General features: G+C 38.2%; 1 protein-coding gene across 1 annotated transcript in view; it reads left to right on the plus strand.

Annotated features, from left to right (window-relative positions):
• The window catches only part of LOC102429736 (leucine-rich repeat-containing protein 4C), a 148,029-nt gene that overhangs the window by 25,078 nt on the left and 98,067 nt on the right, over positions 1-24,884 (plus strand). The window contains exons 2-3 of the mRNA XM_023763837.1: positions 16,979-16,986; positions 20,024-20,033. The gene's annotated coding sequence lies outside the window, so the exon portion shown is untranslated. The remainder of the gene's footprint in view (positions 1-16,978; positions 16,987-20,023; positions 20,034-24,884) is intronic.

The following is a 24,884-nucleotide window of genomic DNA, read 5'->3' on the forward strand; positions in this document are numbered from 1 at the left end:
CAGTAATGTAATTTCATGATAAATTTTAAAGCTCTGTATGAAATCATAAAAACATAAAACCGTATGCAACATTTTCCTAATATAAACTCAGAATCACAAAAACAGTCTGCTTTGCATGCTATTTTTCAAGTCGTCTTGGATTGAAAGTCTGTGATGTCTTGTGAACCCATGACCCTCTTGTGACTCACTTTGAAGTATCTTTGGCTGCAACAGTTCATGGTATTCATTTCTCATTGTAAAAAGGCATGTACGAGGTGCTTTGACAAGTCACCAACGAAGCACAAAGCACTGTTTGTGTTCCAAGGACCTCTCCTTCTGGTAGGATGGTGCTTAGGAAAAGACTCCACCCTCCCCCAGAAAGGCATTCTTGCTCTTTCCCGTACTATATGGAAAACTGGTGAAGTGCCTTTGCTGTCTAGGGAGCTCCATATCATTTTCTTAAAAGATTGAGTTTCCTTCCTTCTATTGGCTTGCTGTCCGTATATAATTTCAACTCCAGATGGAAGAGGAACAAGAAAATCAATTAAGGTTTAAAGTAGGGAGTTTATGGAGCAGAAAGCCAATAATTATAGAAAGTTAAATATGTTCTTGAAGGTAGCAGGGACTCTATCACACTTTCTAGTATACAAATCTAACATTATTTTTATGAACTTCAGTCTATATTTTCCTACCTTTCTTTTTAGTTTATAATTCTAGTCCCATTTGAAAACAAACCTAATACAGATGTGCCTTTACCTACAATGGAGCTGCATCCAGGTAAACCCACATAACTTGAAAATATCCAAACTAAGAAATGCATTTAATACACCTAAATTACCACACATCATAGCTTGGCCTACACTACCTTAAAATTGCTCAGAACACTTACATTAGTCTACAGTTGGGAAAAATCATCACATGGCTACTTCCCAGGATCACAAGAGAGTTTTGTACCACATATCACTACTAGCTCAGGAAAAGATCAGGATTCAAAATTGAAAGTGCAGTTTCTCTGATTTTCTATCACTTTCATACCATCATGAAGTTGAAAAATCATAAATAAATAAAAATCATAAATAAGTAAGTAAGTCTTGAACCATCTGCATTTGAAAATTCATGTACCTTAAGGTCTGATTATTAGTTTTATACAAAAAGGTCCCTATGAGGTCCTATTAAGTACCTCATTTAAACAGAATAGCTTCATAAAAATTATTTGCATTTAACTATGAGGAAGCAGCTCTAATCTACACTAATAAAAGAGAAAGATGCAAATTGGCCATACCTTCATGATGCCCACCAGCCAATCAGGAGTGAGTATGCAAATTAACCCAACAAAGTTGGCGGTTAATTTGCATACGCTGGCTCTGAGTGGCCAGGGGCAGGGCGGGCCGCCGGAATTCCGCATCGTCCCAGCCTCTCCGGGCCTCTGGGCAGCGTGGGAAGGTGGAAAGGCAGCTCCAGGCTGGAGTGAAGGCGGAAAGGCGGCTCTGGCCGGTGGCAATACCGGCAGCTAGGGGAAGGAAGGCCCATTCTTGCATGAATCTTTGTGCATTGGGCCTCTAGTGTGTAAAATAAAGTCCCATGCACTAACATAATATAATAATTCAGTTATAATAACTCAGTAAGTTAACAAGTTTTGATTAAACACTTTTTAGAAGCCATGATTATGTATGCCATTGATTGTATAAATGGAGTTTGACATATTGTTCAAATTACAAATTATATATTCTATCTGAGAACACAAAACTATTTTGAAGAAATAGTTACCAAACCCTACAATGATGGTAGGTTCTGAAGAACAGACTTGTGTAATAGAAGCAGTACATGCCATTGAAGATCAGAAAGGGGAGGTTTTAGTGAAGGCAACACATAAACTGGCACAGAATAGAAAGGAGAATAAAAATGATGTGTGTTTGTGTTGGACAGAGAGGGGATGGCTACTGCTCTAAAATCCAACATTCCGAAATGAGTTTTATATCAACGAGCATAAAGCAAAGGAAAGAACCAAAGCAATCCTGGACTAAATCCTGTCTTCATTACTTACCAAGTAGATTCCATTGGGCAAGACATGAATCTTTTCTTAGTCAGTTTTTTCACGTTTAAATTGGGTTTATAAACTTGCCTTTGAGAGTTGTGAGGATTTCATAAGTTACCTATGCACAGGATTCAATAAATGTCTATTCCTTCCATTCACATCCATAGTACTTTGAGCAATATTGTAGTCATTATAGGGCATGATAGACTTACCAAAGAATTTAGATGGTGCCTTGGGAACTGTTGGAATAAAACTGGGCTATAGCAGTTTAAATTTATTTATTCATTAAAAAAAAAACCACATTGGAAAATGTGCTTCACATTTTTACTGAAACATTCTATTAACCATTCTAAAAATGTAGAAATGGACTATCTACATGTGTTTAAAATCTGTCAAATTATTCTTTCTCAATCAGCAAACAAACAAATTATGTTTAGATTTGCTGTTGCCCCTACATCAACTGAAATCACCATGAATTGAACAGATTTCTAGCTGGTGGATTTTAATGGTTTATTTATGTATTCATATAATCCCTCCATCGAATGCTGACCACGTAATTGTATGCCTGAGCTGAATTTTATTGATTTTTTTCTTGCTCCAAACTGTGCTGTTGAGATTTTAATTTCTGACAATGCATTAGTGCCAAATGGCACCATTAGTGCTGTTAGGAGTTGAGTTTTGCTGAAATATTCAGTGACTATCCTCTAGTAAAGAGAACAACGCCATCCCCTTCATTGGTTGTGACTTCAACTGAAGTGTGGTTTTTAATTTGAGACTATTTGGGGTTGCAAAGGAGATAATGGGATTTTTAGACTATGGAGGATTTAGAAAGCAGGGAGAAATTGAAGCCCTTTAATAATATCTAAATCTGTGATGTTCGCTTTGAAAAAAATATTTCCCAACGTCCTATATATTCTCGAAGCACATTTAAATTACTTCAACAGGTGCAATAATAAAATGACATTGCAAAGCATGAATATGACATACAGGAGGCAAAGTAAAAGGGCAAAGCAATGAGATCAATTATCCCAAGAGGATAATGAAAGACAGACCTACAGAGTCCACTCAAGGAAGAGAGACATGGGAGCAGATATGTATAGCACAATGCGGGAAATGCTGATAGAGTTTTGCACAAAGTGCTATGGGAGAGTAGAAGGAGGAAGCACTCATTGTGCTAGAGCTGGGTGGGGTTGAGGAAAAGAAGAGAAGGCCTTATTTAAATCTATGTTGCCTTCAAAACAGCAGATTTCTCAGTTGTTCCCACAACAACAACAAAAAACAAAACCCTTAGGCTGCCCTGGTAAATATGTGGCATGAGACCCTGCCCTTCAGCTTTTTAATTCAATGTTGTAAAGCAGTATGGGACAATGGGTTCCTGTGTTTCCCTGAAGTAGCCTATTAGTCATGCCATATCTGTAGTAATGGATGGTCTGTGTATGTTTCAAATCTCTGCATTTCCAAAGGGGTGGGCAGACAGGAGCAGCTGGATGTCTGGAAGATGTGGAAAGTACCCCCCCCTCCCACCCCCGCTCTTCCTGGACTGGATGGGGAATGGGAACAGACTCTGAAGAAGCAAGCGCAATTTATCCTGAAGATAAAATTCCTCTTCTTGGCAGTTTTCAGGGGAAACACTGAGAGGAGAGGAAGAATGATGGCTATGGACCACCATCCAGATCAGGTAGCGGAATTGGCTCTTCAAAGGGAGCCTGGATGTACATATGGGGCAAAAGTAGGTCTACAGTTGTTTGTATAGAAAATAATACAATAATTAATCAATGATAATACACAAATAAACTATGTTAAGCATACTCACAACTGTAAACCTACTTTTGCCTAAGCCTGTATTCATCGGCACAGAAAAACAAACAAAAACACCTTTTTATGGCCCCAAGGATGCAAGCTAACTGAGAATCCCGCTTAAAGAATGTGCAGGCAGTTCTTTGCAGGCCCTTATTTGTCTCACTGCACTGTGTTTTATGGGGTGACTAAGGTGAGTCAGGAAAACAAATGACAACAAATTTATATTTATTCACCAAGTTAACTCCAAAACCAATTTTTAAAATCTCAGTTTTGAATTGAGGGTGACTTTAAATATCGGGGAATGTGGGAAAACCTCTTTAACTTCTAAGGGATTTTTAAAGTGTTGACCAAATACATGCTTCTAGTGCATAGCTCTGCCTTTTGGCCTCTGTGCACTGGAGGCAATGTTCTTGCCCACAAAGGAAAGAACCTTGTCTGGGAAGTGGAGGTGAATTTCTCTGCAGGGTTCTCCTGGAGCCCAGGGTCCTTCGTGGAGTCATTTTCCATCCATCCGGTTTGATCTTCCTCTGTGTGGTGTTGGCTCTCTGAAGCCATGCCTGCATTCAGGCTGTAGGCCCAGCCGCTTCATTTACAAATGTGACCTTGAAGTAGCATTCATCATTCGCGGTCACATTTTTGTCACCCAGAGTTTACTCCCAGGAGCAGCCTTTTCAGCGATGGAAGAAGAGGAGTCTGGGCTCAGGCGGGGTCACCTTGGATTCTGCTAAAATGTGGGACAAGGGGTCACGGTATTGCATGATTCCTGAGATTGCCATTTCTATAGGTTACAGCCAGAATGGCGACTCCTGAGGTTGGGTAAGGGAGCAGGGCTGCTTGGAAGGTACTAAAAGGGAGAATGGGAGAACGACTATGGGGAGAAAATAAGCAATTTCTATCATGATGGATTAATTTATTTAACCCTCAAAATAACCTACCAATTTTATCTTCAGCTTTACAGGCAACTCAGTCACAGAATTCGGTTTTGCACAGAATTTGCGCTCTTAATGGCTACTCTATTGCCTCTCTGTCTCATAAACTAATATTGTTGCTACTACTTTAGTCATTAGGTGCAGTCAATACATTAGTATTATTAAGAACCAACTATATTCAGGTAACTGAGTAGTGCCTTGTCTTTTATTTATTTATTTATTTATTTATTTATTTATTTATGTGTGTGTGTGTGTGTGTGTGTGTGTGTGAGTGTGTGTGTGTGTGTGTGTGTCTTTTTTATTTCCAATGTGGGGTTGGGTGGCTGAATTAATTAGACACATGTTGGAGATTTCAACCTCTGGCCAAAAAAGTCCCTTTCTTCAGCTCCATCACTGTGTGGAATTTTCGTTTCTAGGTCTATGTGGCAAAGGTGTCTGTTTCTAAGATATGTTTCCTATGATTGGACCTGAGTATTTGTATCATGCCTTGCCCATATCTCAGAACTTTTTAAACTCATTTTTCTCACTCAGATTTATAATCGTTCTCAATGTTGGTTAAGCAAGATGAAGGTGGTTTCCATAAACTTCCAGTAAAGTCGCACAATTTGCTACCCCAAATGCTTCCTTCTCTTCAGCAATAGAGAATATATCAACCACAAGGAATGTTCTTCTCTTCTGATAAAAACCTACTCATTTTGGAGGTACTTTATTATGGGAGAGAGAAAAACTTCAGTAAACGTTAATATTTTCTTCATTTTTACCAGTAACATTCAGTGTTGTTGTTGCTGTTAATTTATTGTATAATATTTTCAGAGTTGGTGCTTTGTATATGCATATGTTTTGCATTTTTGGTTATCTTTTGGGAAGAGGCAGAATTAATTTTAAAAATAAGGAAATGTGGACAGAAGACATGAAATAAATGTCAATGGTTTAGGCCATGTGGTTACATGAATAATCAACCTTTGATGCTTGTCCCTGTCATCTCTCAGGAAAGCTCCTTGGATAACTGTTCCTTTTATTTCTATAGGTCTCTCACCTACATGGAAGCAGGACACTTGGGGGAAGTATTTTTAGAACATTGGCTAAGGTGCAGCCTGCTTCCCTAAATTCTGGCTCTAACACAGGATTTGTAAGCTGTAAGACCTAGGACAAGTCACTGAGCTTCCTGTCTCTTGGTTACCTAATTTGCAAAATAGAGGTAACAAGAGGATGAAACTCAGAGAGTTATTTTGAGGATTAAAATAGGTAATGGGTGTAGCAGTGCATGGCACGTGATTAGCAACTGACACAGTTTTGCTATTTGTCATTGTTTTCTTCATTGCCGTGATCATGTGGATTTGTTTGATAATCATTCTGTTTTTGCTGTGTTGATGTACTGGTTGTCAGATGTATTGGTTTGTTGACCTAGAGAAGATGGCTGCAGCATGTGAACTATTCCTTCCTGGTTTCTGTGTTATCTACTTCAGTGTAAGATGGACAGCAGAATTCTAAGGAAAGAATAGTTGGATGAATCCAGACTTTTTCACTCTTTCAACTCAGAACATATTTAGGCTATAGTCTGATGTAATTGTAAGCTTAATTAAAGATAAGTTTAAACATTTATGGTTGAAGGAAAAAGAGGTTGAGATTATTGTTATTTCCCATGTCTGCTTGGTAACTTAGCTGGTCACAATATATGATTGAATATTTTCTCTATAGGAAACTTTTTGCTTCTTATAAGAATATAGAGATTGCTTCTAGTGATCTTAAATTCTAGTTGGTGAAAAAAGATGAAGACACACAGGAAATCAGATATATATTAATGTAATATACATATTATAATTGGGTAATTTAAATAATTACCATTCTCCAATTGCATACTGACAAAATTGAGAAACTAATAGGAGTTGAAATAATTGTAGAGATTAGGCAGAGATTGTTTTTGAGGTGGATTTTTTTATTTCCCAAACTCCCAGCTATGGATGAGGAAAGTTCACACAAGAATCTGAGCATTTAATTGTTTTGAAATCTAAACTCTAGGACCAGAAATTTGATTGCAATCCCTGCAATTGTAGTGTGAATGAGTGATTCATCTAGAGACTGTGAAGCATGATACAAAGGAACCACAGTGCTCAATTCTGCTATTCTTAGGAGATGAGCACATTGCTGCAATATGTTACATGGAGCAGTTCACTTGGTCAATCTTGAATTATTGAAGGCTCATTTTAATACAGAATCATATGTCTGTTAACGTTCCACCCAGGGCCCTGTGCATCTTTTAACAAAGGTATCTCTTCTGGCTTTAAAAAGTAAGGACATTTATTTTCACCTAGAACAAGAAGTTCGAAGGGAGAGTGCTTCTGTTCATCTCACTGGTTCATTGGTGGCAGTATTGAGGACAGACATCTTCCCATCACCTTGCTCTACTGCTCTTCACTGGTCACCTTTGTCTTTAGTCCAACTCCCCTTTGATCATAGCAGATTATGACAATTGTTGGCATCAGACCTGGACATGGCATAGGCCAGGACAAAAGAGTTTGTTTATTCCTTGAGTCTTTTAAGAGTAAGGAAAACTTCCCCAGAAATTTCCACTAAGGTTCCCTTTATGTCATGTTGGCTAGACCTCTATGTCTAATCCAATCATTAGCAAAGAAAATGAGACAACCATAATTGCCTCAGATGAGTCAGGACCCATTCTTTGAGGAGGCAGCTTGTAGACCTGCGTGGAGGAGGATAGATACCTGAATAAAGCTGGAGTTTACCTGGGAAGTAAAAGGGATGGGAGAAGATCCATGTTTGCGGGCATCTACAATATCTATTATACTTGGCATGTAGTTGAATACTATAATGCTCTTTATTTTGTGAAAGAAATAAAGGGACGGAAGGAAAAAAGGAAGAAAAACACCTGCTTGATATGTGTTCTTTAGTCTTCACTACTCATCCAATAGAATTTTTCTATATGTTTCTGTCAATTCCAGATATAGCATAGTAAACATATCATTAGGCCCTGGCCGGGTGGCTCAGCTGATTGGGGCATTGTCCCATACACCAAAAGGTTGTGGTTTAGAATCCTGTTCGGGGCACATACCAGATTGCTGGTTGATCTCTGGTCTGGGCATGTATGGGAGACAACTGATCACATCAATGTTTCTTATTCTCTCTCTAAAAATCAATAAAAACATATTCTTGGGTGAGGATTAAACAAAAAAAAATGTATAAGAAAAACATATCGTTAGATCAAGTATTAGAATCATAGTGTCAGAAATTTATTAGAATTGGGTGGCCAGGGCTTCTTTCCTGGCAAGGGGTCAACTCATTGCAGTAATGTATTAAATAGCCTTTCAAAATAGAAGAGCCAAAAAACAGTGTCCTTTGGAACTAACCCTCTTAAACAGTATCCAAATCAATGGAAAGTGCCTGCACTAATGAAGTCAAACATCAGGGCTTTGGCAGGAGGTGATGGGCAGAAACACCCGATGGCTTGATACATCTGTCTCCTGAAGATATAAATGAATTCCTCCTGTAAAAGAGAATGAATGACTGTGGCTGAAGCTAAAGCCCTAGTCTAAAAAAATGACTTCCTGCCTTCTGCCAGAGTAACTGGGAGCACATTTCTCAACCCCATCTTTGTGCCTACTAAATTCAGATCCTGGCTGTAGAGATAAGATAGATTCTCCCTCTGCAGTTGTGAATACTTCATTATTTATATTTGGTAAAATAAATTATGAGAAAGGGGTACTGTATCTTCCTTCATGTTTTGTAAGTGTTCAGGGGCTGTGGTTTTATAGTTAATTGATGGATTGATTTATACCTTTCTTTATTTGTTCATTCATTCATTCATTCATTCATATGTTTATGCCATTACTTAAGAGTATCTGATTTTTTCTAGACAAAATTTTGTGCTGGGGACATCAAGGTTTACAGAGGCCACAGTCCTAGTTTTGAATCATGTGTAGGGCAGTGAAGGTCAATACGTATTGTTAATTTTTTCTCAAAGGGTTATATCTTCAAAGAAGAATGGAAATGAATGGTAAGTGGCTCAAACCTTCCTGTCCAGCCTTTTCATTCTACTTACTCCCCAGGCCATGGCATATTCTGTGCTTCATTCAGACCTTCAGGGCCCATGTACTCTCTTGCCTAACATTCATCTAAGTCTGCTTTCAAATCCTCATTTTAACTAAAAGGTGAACGACTGACATCATTTTATTTTAATAGTTCTATCATCTTTTTAATAGGAGTTAGGATAAAATGAGGAACATTTGTTCCAGAAGTTTGGAGCTTTGTTCAGCAGTTTGGGATTTTGCCAGTTTGGGGTTTAGCAGCCTTGGTGCTTATATCTGGGAACACAACCAGAAATCTGTGAAGATAAAAGGAAGATAAGAAAAGATTGGAACCGGGAGTCAGGCTTGCTCACCAGACAGCTATTTTCACTATCAACCTTAAAGATAAGAGTCAGAGAAATTGATTCATTCTGCAGTTTGAAAATCTGCTTTCAGCATTAAGACAAGGAGTCAAAGGCATGATTTATTGCAATAAAAAGTTATTTAGCAGGAGCAAACTCTTTATAATGTAAAGGGTACCTCAAAATAATAATACAGAGATGGAGAAAGATTAAATGACTCATATTAGGTACCTCAGCTGGTTTATGTCTGAGCCAGGATTTGAACCTAAGGCAATGGGTAGTTACTGGTTATAGTGCATAAATCACTTTATTTTTATCACCTCCCTTACTGAAAACAAACCATGTTCACCCTATACTTTTGAAGAGAAGTAAGAGTATGGCAATCGAAGTTATTTACATTGGTAGTCTCATTTAAACACCAGAATATTTTTTGAAACTGTTACTGAAATTCTCATTTTAGAGACAAGAGAACTGAGACTTAGAGAGATTAAGGAACAAGTCTTAGAAAGTATCATATCTGGGATGTAAAATAAGATTTACCTGATTTTATACCACTCTATGTACCATTCTGCTTCTTTGCTCAGTATTTAGCTCAAAACATCAAGTAAACAAGCATAAAAATAAATAAGAGGAAGTTGTTTTTGAGTGTTCTGGTATACCCCTGGTTTCTAATACTGACTTTATAAAGTCAAATATATTCCAGAGACATAAAATCTTTTTTACAACTCCTATTGGATTTTCTAGTCCACAAGTAGCCTTAGATATTTGAACACAAAAGTATAGATTGGGACTCCAAGTAAACAGTAACTTTGTCAGTAAGCACTGAATGCTTCTGCAACCGCAATAATGACATTTAGGAATTGCTACTATCTGTATAAATGCCAAGTGCCATTCTTTTTCCATTTGAGGATTAGGTGAAATTTTTCTGAGCCACACTTCTTTTCTCTCCAGTGTCGCAGCCATCTCTAATATTTCACTCAGACATCATTAATGTGTTGATGCAAATACTTCATTTAGGAGCTGAGAGGCACTTAAGGTATGGGAAGATGAGCCTGAAGTTTACTATTTATGAAAAGGAAGTTCTGATATCTTCTACAGTGACAGGTCCATATGAAAATGCTTTGGTAAAATATGTTATTTATGAAAATACACATAAACATGCCATATATTTTAATATATGGGTTACATAAAGCTTTTGAGTGCTTTACTTTTATTTCTTTTTAAAAATATATATATATATTTTATTGATTTTTTACAGAGAGGAAAGGAGAGGGATAGAGAGTTAGAAACATCGATGAGAGAGAAACATCGACCAGCTGCCTCCTGCACACTCCCCACTGGGGATGTGCCTACAACCAAGGTACATGCCCTTGACCGGAATCGAACCTGGGACTCTTGAGTCTGCAGGCTGACGCTCTATCCACTGAGCCAAACTGGTTAGGGCACTTTACTTTTATTTCTGATATGTTCTCTACTTCAACAGTATAGAAGCTTTCCATTCTGTGTATGAAAGGTCACAGGGCCAAGTAGAATCGATTCTATGCCCACAGTTATCTTTGGGCCATTTTATCTTTGCCATCCTGTGGGTTTCAAACTATCTTTGCTCTGCATAGAAATCATGTTGGGAAGCAAAATGTAGTAAATATTTTTAGAAAGGGCTTTTTATGTTGTGCCTTCTCTTGGAAACCTAAATCAATACTTGAACTTTTCATACCCCTGTCAGTAAAATGGAGTCTTTCTGTGCTGACTTGGAACTCTAGAGTGTGTGGTAAGATCCATTTGTCTTGAGCAGTCTCTGTTCCATGGGGTGCTGTGTGTGTGTTTGTGTGTATAAGTATGTACCTGCGTGTGTGTGTGTGTGTGTGTGTGTGTGTGTGTGTGTGTGTACACCATTGCTTGAAGTGGTTGGCAGTAACACCACCACCACAAGAAAATAATTGTTCTCTGATTTTAACCAATGCTTTCTTTCACCCGCATCATTTCATTTCAGTCTTCTGATTAATAGACAGGACATCTAGATGATAAGTCCATGATGCTGATCAGAAGCAGTGTCCAGATGCCTAACATGCCTCCTCACCTTGACCTCCCAAGGGGGCCTTCCACAATGCATGTGCAAAGGCCAAGATAAGCATGTCCTCTCTGTTGTGTCACAAAAAGCTACAGGAGAACGGCAGAACAGGACTGGCTTGTCAAAGCATCCGAGGGACCCAAACCTGCGTGAGTCAGGATGTAAACTCTTTCAAGTCAACGTAACTTATTGGTGCCCAGGAATTTCTTTCAACTGAAATCAGAGAAAAGGAGATCCATTTGGTGTAAACAGAGGAGGGGAAAATGACTTTTTAAATTTCATTCTTATCTCTGGTATAAAGGCCCCTCAGCCTCTGAATGAAACTCTATTAATGTGTATTCCTTTGCATCTCAGTTACTTTTACTTCCTTTCTGCATGCCTTTGTGCATGGGGCTGAGGACAGTCCGGGGAGGGATGGAGTGAGGAAGATTGCAGTATCTCTGGTTGAGGGTGAGCGTCTGAATGTGGCTCACATTTGGAAGAGGAGTGGGTGCAAAAGAATCATCTGTGTGCTCTGAGGTGCTCGCTGTTTACTCTCAGAGAAGAATCTTGGAGCTAATTTTGCTTCACCCACTGAGGCGTTAAATGGCATCCCACAATTTCTTAGTTATCCTGGCATTTAATTACTTCTTTATAGGAGCAAGAATAACTTCTATCTTATAGTATTATCATTATAAAGCATAGCTCATGTAGCTAAAACCAAAAAGAGGCAGCCAATAAAATGTGGCTACTGAAGTTATGGTCTCCTATAATTTATAGGAGATCATGCACATTGATTCTGAGTGACCTCCTTTCTGACTGCTGAGGAGGAACTGGGCTTGTCTTTGCATGTCTTCCTTGCAAAAACTACTCAGACGTATCCAATGCACAGTTACTGCTTGCAGGATCCCAGTGAGAAGAACAGATTTTCATGAATTTGAAACTAGCGAAACCTGAAAAGACAGATCTATCTCACTTTTAAAACTAGAATTAAAACCTTAGCTCAGGAAATAAGTGAGGATGTGTAGTGCCAGTCCACTTCTGAGGTGAGGAAAAGTCCCTCATCACACGTTGGCATTCTGATCACAGGGGTTCTGGATTGCAGTTCAAACAAGTGGTGAATTTCTCTGCAGAAATCAGCAGAGTCGGAGGACTCTAAATTGTTCTGCACTAAATTGGGAAGAAATGAATATTTTATCAGGATGACAGGCGATATCATATAGTGTCCATGCTTCTGTATTTAATCAAGTCCCTCTTATTTTGAAATTTCAAAAAAAGCATCGCTGTTTCCATGAATGAGTCTTGGAGGAAAATAAAAGCTAGAGATTCATTGCATATTTTGGTGAACAGAGAATTTCAGATGGGATATTTAGAAATATCACATCACTTTTATCTAGTTTTCTGAATGCAATTTTCCAGGCGAGGCTGCTACGCATATGTGTATGTATGTGTATGTGTGTATACATATATGCAATATAGTTCATATGCATAACTATATGTAATTTGATTTCTTAAATCAAATTTAAGAAAGAGTATTTTTTCACTTTGACATCCAATGACTTTTGATATCCCTTTCTTTGAATCCAGAGTATAATTTAGTAGTCACTTTGTTTCACTTACAAAGTGTGAATTCAGTGCATGTTATAATAAAATATGTAGTTATTAGGAAATGAGACTATTTTAATTCTGACCAAAAGATTTTAATTAACTGCTGGGGGCCTAACATTCTGGGGTATGTAGGATTAAGAAAAAGCATTCTCTCTGCCCTGTGGTTCTCATGATCTGAAGCAGTGGCTGCTAACTGGAGCTATGTTGCCCTCCCCCAAGGAAGGGGACCTTTGACAATTTTTAACCCCTAGAGTGCCGGGGAGCACGATCGATCACGCTCCTCCTGTCTTTCGCCAAAAGTGCCGGGAGCGCTATCAAAGCTTCGAAATGGCGTCCAGTTCTAAGTCTGCTTTTATTAGTGATGATGATATTGCTGAGTATGTCAATGTAGTAAAGGTTTCCTTAAGTGTTTGAATATGTAACTTCATTTACTTGCGATTCATAATTTTTTTCCTAAACTGCTGTAAAATCGGCAAAAATGCCTTGGCAATTTTAGCACAGTTCCTAGGATATTGGTTGGCACTCAAAGGGTTAAAGACATAGTTGGTTGTCATAATGAAGGAGTAATGCTACTGGCATCCAGGGAGTAGAGGCCCCAAGATGATGCTACCGCACAGGACAGCCCTAGTGAAAAATAATTATATAGCCTCCAAAAATCTGGAGTGCTGAGCTTGAAAACCCTTGTCTGTAGGGCGAGAAATATATAATGTATTGTGGTAAGTGCTATTTTAGGAACATGATTGAAGTGCTGGGGCAACTCAAAAGACGGATAACCAGAAGTGGGGAAGTGTTGAAAAGCTGTGTGGAGGCCCCTGACATTGGGGATTGGCCCAGAAAATTGAGCCTGGTTTAGGCAGGCAAGGATGGGCAGGCAGAGAACATTCTGGGTTGAGGTGCAAAGATGAGCAAAGCACAGAAAACTAATAATGCCATAAGGCTTGACTGGACACAGTTACCACTAAGGCAGAGTTCAATTCATGGTTATAAACAAATGGGGTTAATAACCCACTCCATATGGGAGCTTTTTCCTAATGTGTATTTTAAACTGTATATATAAAACCTCCTTAGAAAAGAGACAAAAATTCATGTTCTGCTTGCAGGATGAAGCTTTCCGGCTTCCGGCTTCAGTTTTCCCAGAGTGCAGCCAGTGTGTCCACAGATTGCTAATTCTTCCTCTCTTCCAGATCTTCCTAGAACTGGAATCCAGGGAAAGGACTTTACACAGCTTAGAACCATTTGGCAGATAACATAACCCTCATATCTGGACGACCCAGGATATTAAGGTTGTCAAAGGCTCTCTGACAGAAAAAAATAACAAATAAGTAAATGAACAAACAAACAAAACAGAGAGTAAGTCAGTGTTTCCTTGGTACTGCTGGTGATTCTGTGCAGTGGCCCAGAGTATGGACTCTGTTAGTCCCAACTCAATAACTTATTCCTCATCTGACTTTTGATAAGTGAAGATTTGTTCAAAGACCAGTCCTGTGTTTGGGAGGCCCTATAAGCTAGATCCTGACCTTCCTGGTTGGCAGGAAAGACATTTCTAAGGGTATATTTATAATGGGGAAATGCTAAGTGCTGTGGGCAGATAATGAGGTTGCTTAAGAACCATTCAATTAACAAAATGAAACAAATGTAATACACTCAGTGGTTGCACTGAAGATGTCTTTTGAAATGTTGATGTTGATGGCAAACATGGTGAATTTAAAAAGGTCCATATTTAAATTAGGAGATAGGGAAAGAGAAAGAGAGATATATATAGAGAGAGGGAGAGAAAGTTATAGGATTGAGGGAGGGAAGGTTGAAAGCAAGCAAGCTTAGTTTAGGTTAAAGAAAATTTTGGTGTCTTGAGTGATTATAAGACAACCGTAAACTCCACCTGGGGAAGCCATTTCATCTCCTACTGAGCAGTTGGTAATATTCCTCTTAGTTGTGTTTAAAAGTGCCCAGATTCCTAATAAGTAATGGTAGCAATAGTAAACAAATTGTTTTCTACTTTCTATCAGTATAAATTCTAGAAGATTACATATACATATATATATATATATATATATATATATATATATATATATATTACATACATACCAATTATTTCTAGTGTTTATATTTTATTTAAAATTTTATTGAATAGTGAATTTTATCATTAAAAATAATGATCTATAATCTGAAAAAGATGGAAATGGAAATATGATACTTCTTATATCCTCTTATGTAAAAAGTGATTTGAGTGATCAAACTGGAATTATTCAAATAACAGAAAATATTTTTTCAGGCTTTTTTAGTTAGTATCTTCCTTTTTGGTTCAAATATTAGGAATCAAGGAAACCACATGTTTCTGTTTACATTTCTCCCACTGATAGGAGATGAGATGACTTTCATCACAGTTAATTAGAAGAATGAATTTGTCATATATGTCACCTCCCAAAAGGACCTCAATGAAATGCCAACGTTATCATTTTTCACATCCCTTAATCACCATGGAGATTAAGTACTAAATCAAAAGTCTGTAGAGTTAACCCAATACAAAGTAATATTGGGTATTTGAAGTCTCAAAAAAGGTTGACCCATTTTTTCATAGTCTTTTTCCTAACCATTGATTAAAAAGTAGAAATCTATTTACTTAATCTATGTCATATGTATGGAAATTTTCATATAAATTCCTAGCTCAGTAAGCTATAACTGTTTAGTTCTTTGCAGATGTTGCATGATGAATACAGATTTGATGATTGCTTAATAGACACAACTTTTTAAAAAATATATGTTTTTATTGATTTCAGAAAGGAAGAGAGAGAGAGAAAGGGATAGAAACATCAATAATGAGAGAGAAGCATTGATGGGCTGCCTCCTGCCTATCTGTCGATCGAGCCCACAACCCGGGCATGTGCCCTGAGAGGGAATCAAACCATGACCCTTGGTTTATAGGTCGACACTGAACCACTGAATCACACCAGCCGGGCCAGTTTTGGTTTTTTTAATATGGCTAGGAAATTATTAAATTAACACTTGCCAAATTATCTTGCTTTCTTATGGTATTAACTACATTCTACCAATTACTATAACTATTTATGTACTTGGTACATTCCTCACTAGCTTTTAAAAAGTCTAGCCAGGTAGCTAAATCGGTGAGAATGTCCTCGTGATATGCCAAAGTTGTGTGTCCAATCCCTGGTCAGAACACATGTAAGAATCAATCAATGAATGCATAAATAAGTAGAACAACAAATCTCTCTCTTCCTGTCTCTTTAAAAATCAATAAGTAAAATAGAAATAAAAAAAAAGAGTGCTGTGGCAGAGAGCAGATCTTACTTACATCCACCTCAGCACACTGTACCAAACACAGTGCCTGCACCTTGTAGATAACAAATGAATAGTTGTCAAATGTAAATTTAATAAATTAAAAAAATAAGCACAGTATATGTTGGAAGCCTAGCACAGAATGGGCACATGGAGGTCTCTCGATAAACACGAGCTAAATGAATAAATGAGTCATAAATCTAATTTTAACCATTAAGTTGCTGTGAGACATGGTCAAATAACTATTTGGGGCACTTCTTTTTCTCATCAATAGTATAAGATATTTTCATTAAGGAATGTTTTTCTAACTGCTTTCAGACTCTAGAGATGTGCTTTAGGACCTCCATGAAGAATGAGGCACTTTCTCAGCCAATGATAGGAATTCAAGTGCCTTTGCTTATGTCACACCTACCATAGTCTTTCAAACAACAGCTCTACTGTTAAAATTGTTGGAAAAATATTGGTGTAAATTGCAGTGTAGAATTTTGCTTATCTCAAACCAGTTTGCACACATGCCACTTAAAATTCATCTTGTTGATATTACATTAACTTACAAGAACTGGACAAGGGGTCCTGCTATTCCAGACGCCACATTCAAATGAATTTGCCATTCATTTTTATAGGAATATTGGAGGCAACATTAATTAATTGCAAAGGCATATAATTGTCCCTTCACTAAAAGGAGAAATGTATGGTCCTCTGTCATGCGTGCAATGAGCTTTAAATAATAATTTTAACATTCTGGAATAAAATATATCAGTTTTTTTCTCTTTTGTTCACTCCATATTCTTATTTTAGTTAAGAGAGTAGCGCTTGGAAAACATGTTATTGAATTCTTCTTCGATGTAGCCATTCATCGAAAAGGTGGTTGGTTTGATTTATTCCCCTCTCCCCAGACAATTAAGATTGGCAGGTTGGCAGATAAAATGTAGCTGCTTTGATTGATCTCGTAGAATGTAAAGATGTCTATCACAGTTATTGAACCTCAGACATTCATATGGCTTAGAAATAACCACAAAAATAATAACAGTAAATAACAGTCATAAAAATAATGATAATAAAGAGCTCTATTGAATGTTATTTGTTGTTACTAGTGCTAGCCACGGGGCTAAATCATTTAAATATACAACCAATGTATTCCTCCTGACAACCCTGTGTGACAGGTTCCATTATCACAGGAGAGGAAAATGAGCATCTTTCCCAAGGTTAATAGTTCATAGGTGAATGAACTTCTAATCTAATAGGCATGAAGATAAAAGGACACAGATAGGTAGAATATAATGAGTGCTATGAGAGAGGCGCACACAAGTATGATTTTCTCTAAGATTGTCCATCTGTGTCTTGATTGGTTCATTGATTTTCATAGATATACACTCAGCATTCACATATTACTTCTGTCCAGCCTTGCGGGCTTGGCAGATCCTTAGAGGCTCTCGGTACTTTCATCTCTTTGCAGGATGTCTTTTTAAAAAATATATATTTTTATTGATTTCAGAGAGGAAGGGAGAGGGATAGAAAGATAGAAACATCAATGATGAGAGAGAATCTTTGATCGGCTGCCTCCTGCTTGCCCCCCACTGGGGATTGAGCCCACAACCCGGGCATGTGCCCTTGACTGGAATTGAACCTGGGATCCTTCAGTCCACAGGCCGACGCTCCATCCACTGAACCAAACCAGCCAGGGCCAGGATGTCTTTCTATGGCATCCCCGAGAGCTGGTCAGAGAGTCCTTTTGCTGAGCGCCTTTAGCAATCAGCACACTCTCTGCAAGCAGGGGGCATCTGCTTCCCAGTTTCTGTGCATGAATAGCAGTTGAGCAAAACTGGGTTTCCTTGTACCGTCCCGTCTTGGTTTTGCCTAATGTAGCCAATGAAAATTTTATGACTGTCCCTTGTCAACAACTAAATCCTTCTTTGAGGCCGCTGTTTGGCTCTCTTCCATCTCCCCATGCCTCCTTTTAGGGTTAACATTGTAGTGTTTCTATAGGATTAAAACTGTGTAATCATGTAAAGTGTTTAGGAATGTGCCCAACACGTAATAAGCACTTTATATAGATGATCCTAATCATGATAATAATAACAAAATTGCTATTTATTGGATTAGACATCATGTATTCAATTTTTCTCCTTCTGGTATATATATATATATATATATATATATATATATATATATATACACTAGCTTTTCTCTTCTTTTTTAAAAAATATATTTTTATTTATTTCAGAGAGGAAGGGAGAGGGAGAGAGAGGCAGAAACAGCAATGATGAGAGAGGGTCATGGATCAGCTGCCTCCTGCACGCCCCACACTGGGGATCGAGCCCACAACCCAGGCATGTGTCCTGAGCGGGAATCGAACCGTGACCTCCTGCTTCATAGTTTGATGCTCAACCACAGAGCCATGCTGGCCAGGTGATACTAGCTTTTCTTCAATATGTTACAGCTAATAGAACACAATACTTCAGGTTCACTTGTGCATATTTTTTTAATGAGCCCAATTAATTAAATTCTGGCTTAATGGTTAACTTAATAGGGACATTGGCAGTGTCCACTTCTACATCCATGAATCTGGGTTCTGCCTTGCTGAGTCATATATTTAAATATCCTTTAAATACCCTAAACCATTGCTTGACTTTCAGGTTTCTCACTAGAAACTAGTAACAACCAAAAGATGAAAAAGGGAGGGATGAAAACATTTAAAATAAATAAAAGCCAGAAAGACACTTTCCTGTAAGAGTTAGGAATGGGAAGTAAGTAATGGGTTAAAGCATGGCCCATGATCAAGGCAGGCCCTCCATTCAATCTGCCTTTTTTCCTAAACACACCAACTCTTTGTTTCTTAAGCTAATAAACTTGTAATAAAATACAAAGATTTCCCTACAGACAAGGGCAGACAGCTAATTAAAAGATGCTAAAATAGACAGCTCCCTGGAGCCTGGAGTGGTTTTTAAGGTTGATTTTGAATGACTTGTCCAGGCGGGGAGTCTTCCAGCAGGAAATACATCTTTGTTTGGGTTTAGGTCAAGGGTTGGACGCCCAGGGCTCCAGTGAACCTTGAGGAGAGATGCCTGAGGCAGAGCCCAACAGAGGAAGTCAGATCCTCTGATAGGGGGAGGGGATGACTGACCATCACTCTGGAGCGATACTCAGTCGCAGCCCTTCTCAGGCAAAGAGCATGCCCACGGCTGTTGTCTCCTGCTTTGCTGGTCTGTGGTGGGCACCAGCGACCTCTGCGATGCTGAAGTCTCAAGTTTAGATCCAGTCTCAGCAGCTGGAACACCAGTAATGCCAAGTGCCCTTTAAATATCTTTTCATCTTCTTGTATGTTGCTTTGGAAGGAGAATGTTCTAGATGTGGCCCCTAGTTTTGCTGAATAATGGCATTGTCAGGCTCTATGGATTCTTTCATCATCTAGTCCAATCACCTCATTTTGCAGATCAAGAAACTGAGGCTGAGAGAGAGGGGACTCACCCAGAGTCACTCAGCTTGTCAGTGACAGACAACAGTGGAACCTGTGGTAAGTTGTATGACCGCTTTGGCCTTCTCTTTCCAAGTCTATAAAATGGGCAATTCTACTTATGTGACGTTTAATTTTAGATTCCTAACATTTAGTGAGATTTTCATTTTGTGATCATCAAGAGCCTTTTAGAAAAATGATGCATTTACTATATACACCTCAATAACAGTGTTCAAGCATTTGAAGAAGGCTAACGTTCTAGTTAAAAATGCTGCATTGTGTACAGATATCTCTGTATATGGCATGGACTTAGATAAAATATTTGGAAAATACACCTGGTTTTGAATATGGTTGGTAACTTACTGTATTACATCCTAACAGTACAAACAACTTTTTAACAAAACTATAGTAAATGTTTTTTTATTGTTTATTGCCTTATATTGTTCTCCTCATTGCTGAAAAGTTCAGGTGTCATGAATGAGTAAGGATGCTGGAGACGCACTGCAGTGCAGGGTAGATATGCCCAAGTTGATTGTAGTTAGTTGAAAATTCCATTGCTTATTTCTTTCTGCTCATTTATTCAACAGGCACATTTTAGACAAACTGACAGCAAATTCATTACGTAATGGCAGCTATAAAAGTTTCATCAAGCATGTGCATGTTTGGTGTCTCTGTATGGGGTAAGCTGGGTTATAGAGTGTCAAGGGCAAAGGAGTCAAGGATAAGGAAGACTTGGGGTTTCAAGTCATTGTCTCCATGGAGTTTTAGGGGCATATAGGAGGATCAAGGAAATTAATGACCTTTCTTATTTCCTTTATTCCTTCCATTCCTTCCTTCCTTCCTTTACTTATTTATTTTTTATCTGTTTTCCTTAAGCTCATCAGATGTAAATCTTTCTAGTCTTATAAAGCTCTGTCTTACAGGTACATTGATATTCATTATCACTGTTAAATATGTGATTTTTTGAAATTCAATTTATAATACAGAGCACTCTGAGGTTGGAGAGTTCATTAGCTACAGGACGAGAAGCCTTTTCATTGTTTGTAAGGGAAAGCATCTTTGTACCACTGGGATAGATTCTCAGACACTGATTACCTAGATGACATATGACAAGTTATTTGTGATGATGTTTATAAGGATGCCAGAGGGGTCAAATGAGATAATGCACATGAAAGAAATGTGTACAATCTAAAATATAACCAGAGTCTATTTTAAAATATATTTTATTGATTTCAGAGATGAAGGGAGAGGGAGAGAGAGAAAGAGATAGAAACATCAAAGATGATAGAGAACCATTGATTGACTGCTTTCTGCATGCCCCCTACTAGGGATCAAGCCCACAACCTGGGCATGTGCCCTGACCAGGAATCTAACTCTGACCCACTGGTTCATAAGTCGATGCTCACCACTGAGCCATGCTGGCTGGGCTCTCTGCCTCTTTTAAAAGAGACACACTTATATTCTGTTACAATCCATGTGTCAGGAATCACATGGCCCCACCTAACTGTGAAGGCAGTGGTGGGCGGGTGCTAAGGCGTTCTAGTCTTCTCTAGGCCCAGGAAAGAAAAGTTAGCAGATACTGGTGAGTGTTGTTTCTGCATCACAAGTTCCAGGGGGAGCAAAGATTCAATTGTTACTGTTATATCTTTCTATGGGAGCTGTGCAGTCATATGAGAAAAACAATAATTACAGGCGAGTATATAAGGCTATATTACAATTTGGCAGGGCCTATAGTTCCTTAAGCCAGCAACTGCTGTTCTGTTTAGAGAATTCCTTTTTCATCTGCAAGAGCTGACTTGAGTTTTAAAGATTCCTTGTATTTTCTTAAGTTCATGCTGTCTACTTAGTTTTCTTAAATATAGGCCACGATATTTTAAAAACAAAGCCTGGGTCTTTGAAGTGTTGGGTTTTTTTGTTTGTTTACTTTTGAACCAGTGGCCTCCTGATGGTTTTTTCATAGAATGAAGAAAATTTTCCTTTTCCACTGTAAACCATGATGGGAAGAATGTAGCCACCATCTTTTTTGGGAACTTGCTCTATCAATGTCTCAGCATTTATGCCTGTCATGGTCATCTATGGAAATATGGAGACAGTTTTCTGGCATCCCATACAAACAGCAAAGGACATGCAATTGGAGAAACCTATACCTTGTGGAAAAATAAGAGTGAAAACTAAGTTAACTAGCTAGCTAACTAACTAACTAACTAACTAACTAACGAAGGCCATGTAAGTAAGTTTAGGCTTCAAACCATGAACAGGTTCATGAAATTGGGTTGAAGATGACATGTTGCTATAGAGTCTAGCTCAGGGGTCCTCAAACTACGGCCCGAGAGCCACATGCAAATACAAATATTGTATTTATTCCCATTTTGTTTTTTTACTTCAAAATAAGATATGTGCAGTATGCATAGGAATTTGTTCATAGTTTTTTTAAATCTATAGTCCGGCCCTCCAACGGTCTGAGGGACAGTGAACTGGCCCCCTGTTTAAAAAGTTTGAGGACCCCTGGTCTAGCTATTGTGTGTGAGTGTGTGTGTGTGTGTGTGTGTGTGTGTGTGTGTGTGTTTAGTACAATGCTTTTTGTTAAAGCTGTTTTACTTTAAAAAATTAGTGAAGAGATAAAAATATGGTGTCATGTTGATTTATACACAAAGGGAGGATAAAAATTGGTACTGTCTTTTGATTTTTTTCTTAGAGTGAAAACAATTTTTAGTCTTTCTGTCTTTTTTATAACTGTAATGTGACTTATCTAGAGACTTATCTGGGCTTTCACTATAAAATGTTTCCTCTCCACAAGTGCCCCTATGACTTGATTTTCATATTCCACGGGCTTTAAGTTATATCCATGTTATGGCTTTACTTCGGCACTTAGACGTATGGTACAGCCTCTAAGTAAACATTTTCAGTGAATCTAAAGAGGCAGTGGGATGGCTGATGAGATTTTGAAGATAAGCTAGACAGGAAGACTATTAAAATTACACAAATAATAGCAATAATAATGTAATCATAAATAATAAATAGGCATTCTTTATGATCCAAGTATTGGGCTAAATGTTTTGCAAAGATCTTTTCATTTCATCTGCATATTTTTGAGAGGCAGGCACTGTCATGAGCCCCACTTTAACAACCAGTTTAGAGAGATGTTAAATACATTTCCCAATGTCACATGACCAGAAGGTATCTGTCTGACATGTTTAAAATTGTACAGCTATAAAGTCTGTGGATGGTTTCTAAATGTGTGGATAATCCACAATATAACCAAAGGAAACTTCAGCCTAAACTGTGTTGTTGTATATCCTGGTAAATATGTGGTCTGGGGTTAATATTAACTATATGTTAAAATGAAAAATTTAGCTATGTCTCGAAAATATGAGGTTTTAATTGGAATAGTACAGTAGCTACAGAGGAAAAGGCTGCTTGGAGGAGAGGAAAAGATAAAGAAAACATTCTTTGAAGAGGTAGAGAAAGAGGTTAGATTTGCTTTGCATATTTCTGAAGTAAATGGATCATTCTTTTCTGCTCCCAAGTGATAATTTTCTTCTCTTCTGAAAGAATTGAAACTTCTGATGTGTCTCAATATTTCATGGGTGTTTTTTGTGTTTTCTAGGGGGGGCGGGGAGGGCCTGATCTGGCATGATAGCCTAGCACTGTTAGCAAAAATGTGTCATTGCTCTCTACATATTTTTGTCTTCAGCTAAAATTAGCTTTGCTGAGCAAATAGATATGTGCAGCCATCCTAAACAGATTATTACCCAGAATGCCAAAGGGACACTGACAATGGGACTTACTTCTTCCTTCATTGATATGTTTTCTTTTTTATTGAATTTATTGGAGTGACATTGTTTAATAGGTTTTAGGGTTACAATTCAATCATCTGTATATTGTATTGTGTGTTTACTACCCCAAGTCAAGTCTCCTTCCACCACCATTTATCCCCTGTTTACCGTCTCCTACATCCCCTTAGCCCCCTTTCCCTCTGGTAATCACCATACCATGGTACATTTACACAGTGGAATACTACTCTGCCATAAAAAGAAGGAAATCTTACCCTTTGCAACAGCATGGGTGGACCTGGACAGTATTATGTTAAGTGAAATAAGCCAGTCAGAGAAAGACAAATAGCATATGATCTCACTTATATGTGGAAGCTAACTAACAGGCAACTAATTGATGTGTGTCATCGATGTTTCTCTCTCTGTGTGTTTCTCCCCCTCCCTTCCTCTCTCTCTAAAAATCAATGGAAAAATAATCTCAGGTGAAGATTAACACAAGCATTTTTAATTAAAAATTAGTAAATAAACCTACCATGCAAGTTGCTCTCTGGATTATATGGGATAACATATGACTCATTATGCTCTTCACCTTGCAGACAGCTGGTCTATCCTGAGGGGTAATTTTTTTCTTATTGTAGCATAGCTTTAAACAATCCTTTAAAATTAAAATCCATGTTCTGTTTCAGGTTTCTTATTTCTCAAATAACCATGCTTAGAAACCTATGTTATTCTGTAGTCCTTTTTTTTTCAATGTTCTTTTACTCCTTTATTCTCTTTTTAACACCCATTGTTGGTATAATTACATAACTCTTTGCTCTCAATAAGAAATAATTGACTGAAAAATCCTGGTGTTGGTACTGTGTCCCAGTGAGAAGTTGCAAACCTTCTATCACCATCAGATTTGATACCTCTCTCCTCTATCTACCCTTTTTTTCCAGGTTACTAACAAACCTGTGCTATGCTTCAGCTCTATGACTTTTTGAACCGTATATGTACATAGATATTTAAAGGCGGTTGTGGTGAGGGATGGGATCAGTGGTAAACTCACTGACCTAATTCTAACTTTGCCGAGAAGTTGTGTCTGGGGAAAGAGAAAAGAAATGTAAACAGATCCCAGACTGTCATTATCATCATTGTCTTCTTCAAAGGAACATCACCTGCTTCCATAGAATGAGAGGGATCAATATGGGATGAGTTTTACAGGGTTTGATGGTCCACTGGGAGGAGGTGGATGAGGAAAGATCATCGATTTACCAGTGAATTAAATTATTCTCAATTTTAAAACCAACTTCATCTGCCAGAGAATCCCACCATTAAAATCACATACCTCTCTATTCCAGCTCCTCCCCTCTCCCTCCCCGCAGTTCATTTGCACAGTGTGTCCCCGGCCTAGCGGCTTTTTCAGGGAGGACGCTCTTCCTGTGAGTTGCTGGGTTCTTGGTGCACTGTGTTCCAAAGTTAATATCATGTCATGGTACCATATGGGCTACGGCAGAAAATAACAGCCTTTCAGGGCTCACCTTTCAGAAGTGGGGGGCGGTGAGACTTAATTAATGAATGATGTAAGATCCTCCATAATCCTGA

This window comes from Myotis lucifugus, unplaced genomic scaffold, assembly GCF_000147115.1.
Source record: "Myotis lucifugus unplaced genomic scaffold, Myoluc2.0 scaffold_303, whole genome shotgun sequence".
Lineage (NCBI taxonomy): Eukaryota > Metazoa > Chordata > Mammalia > Chiroptera > Vespertilionidae > Myotis > Myotis lucifugus.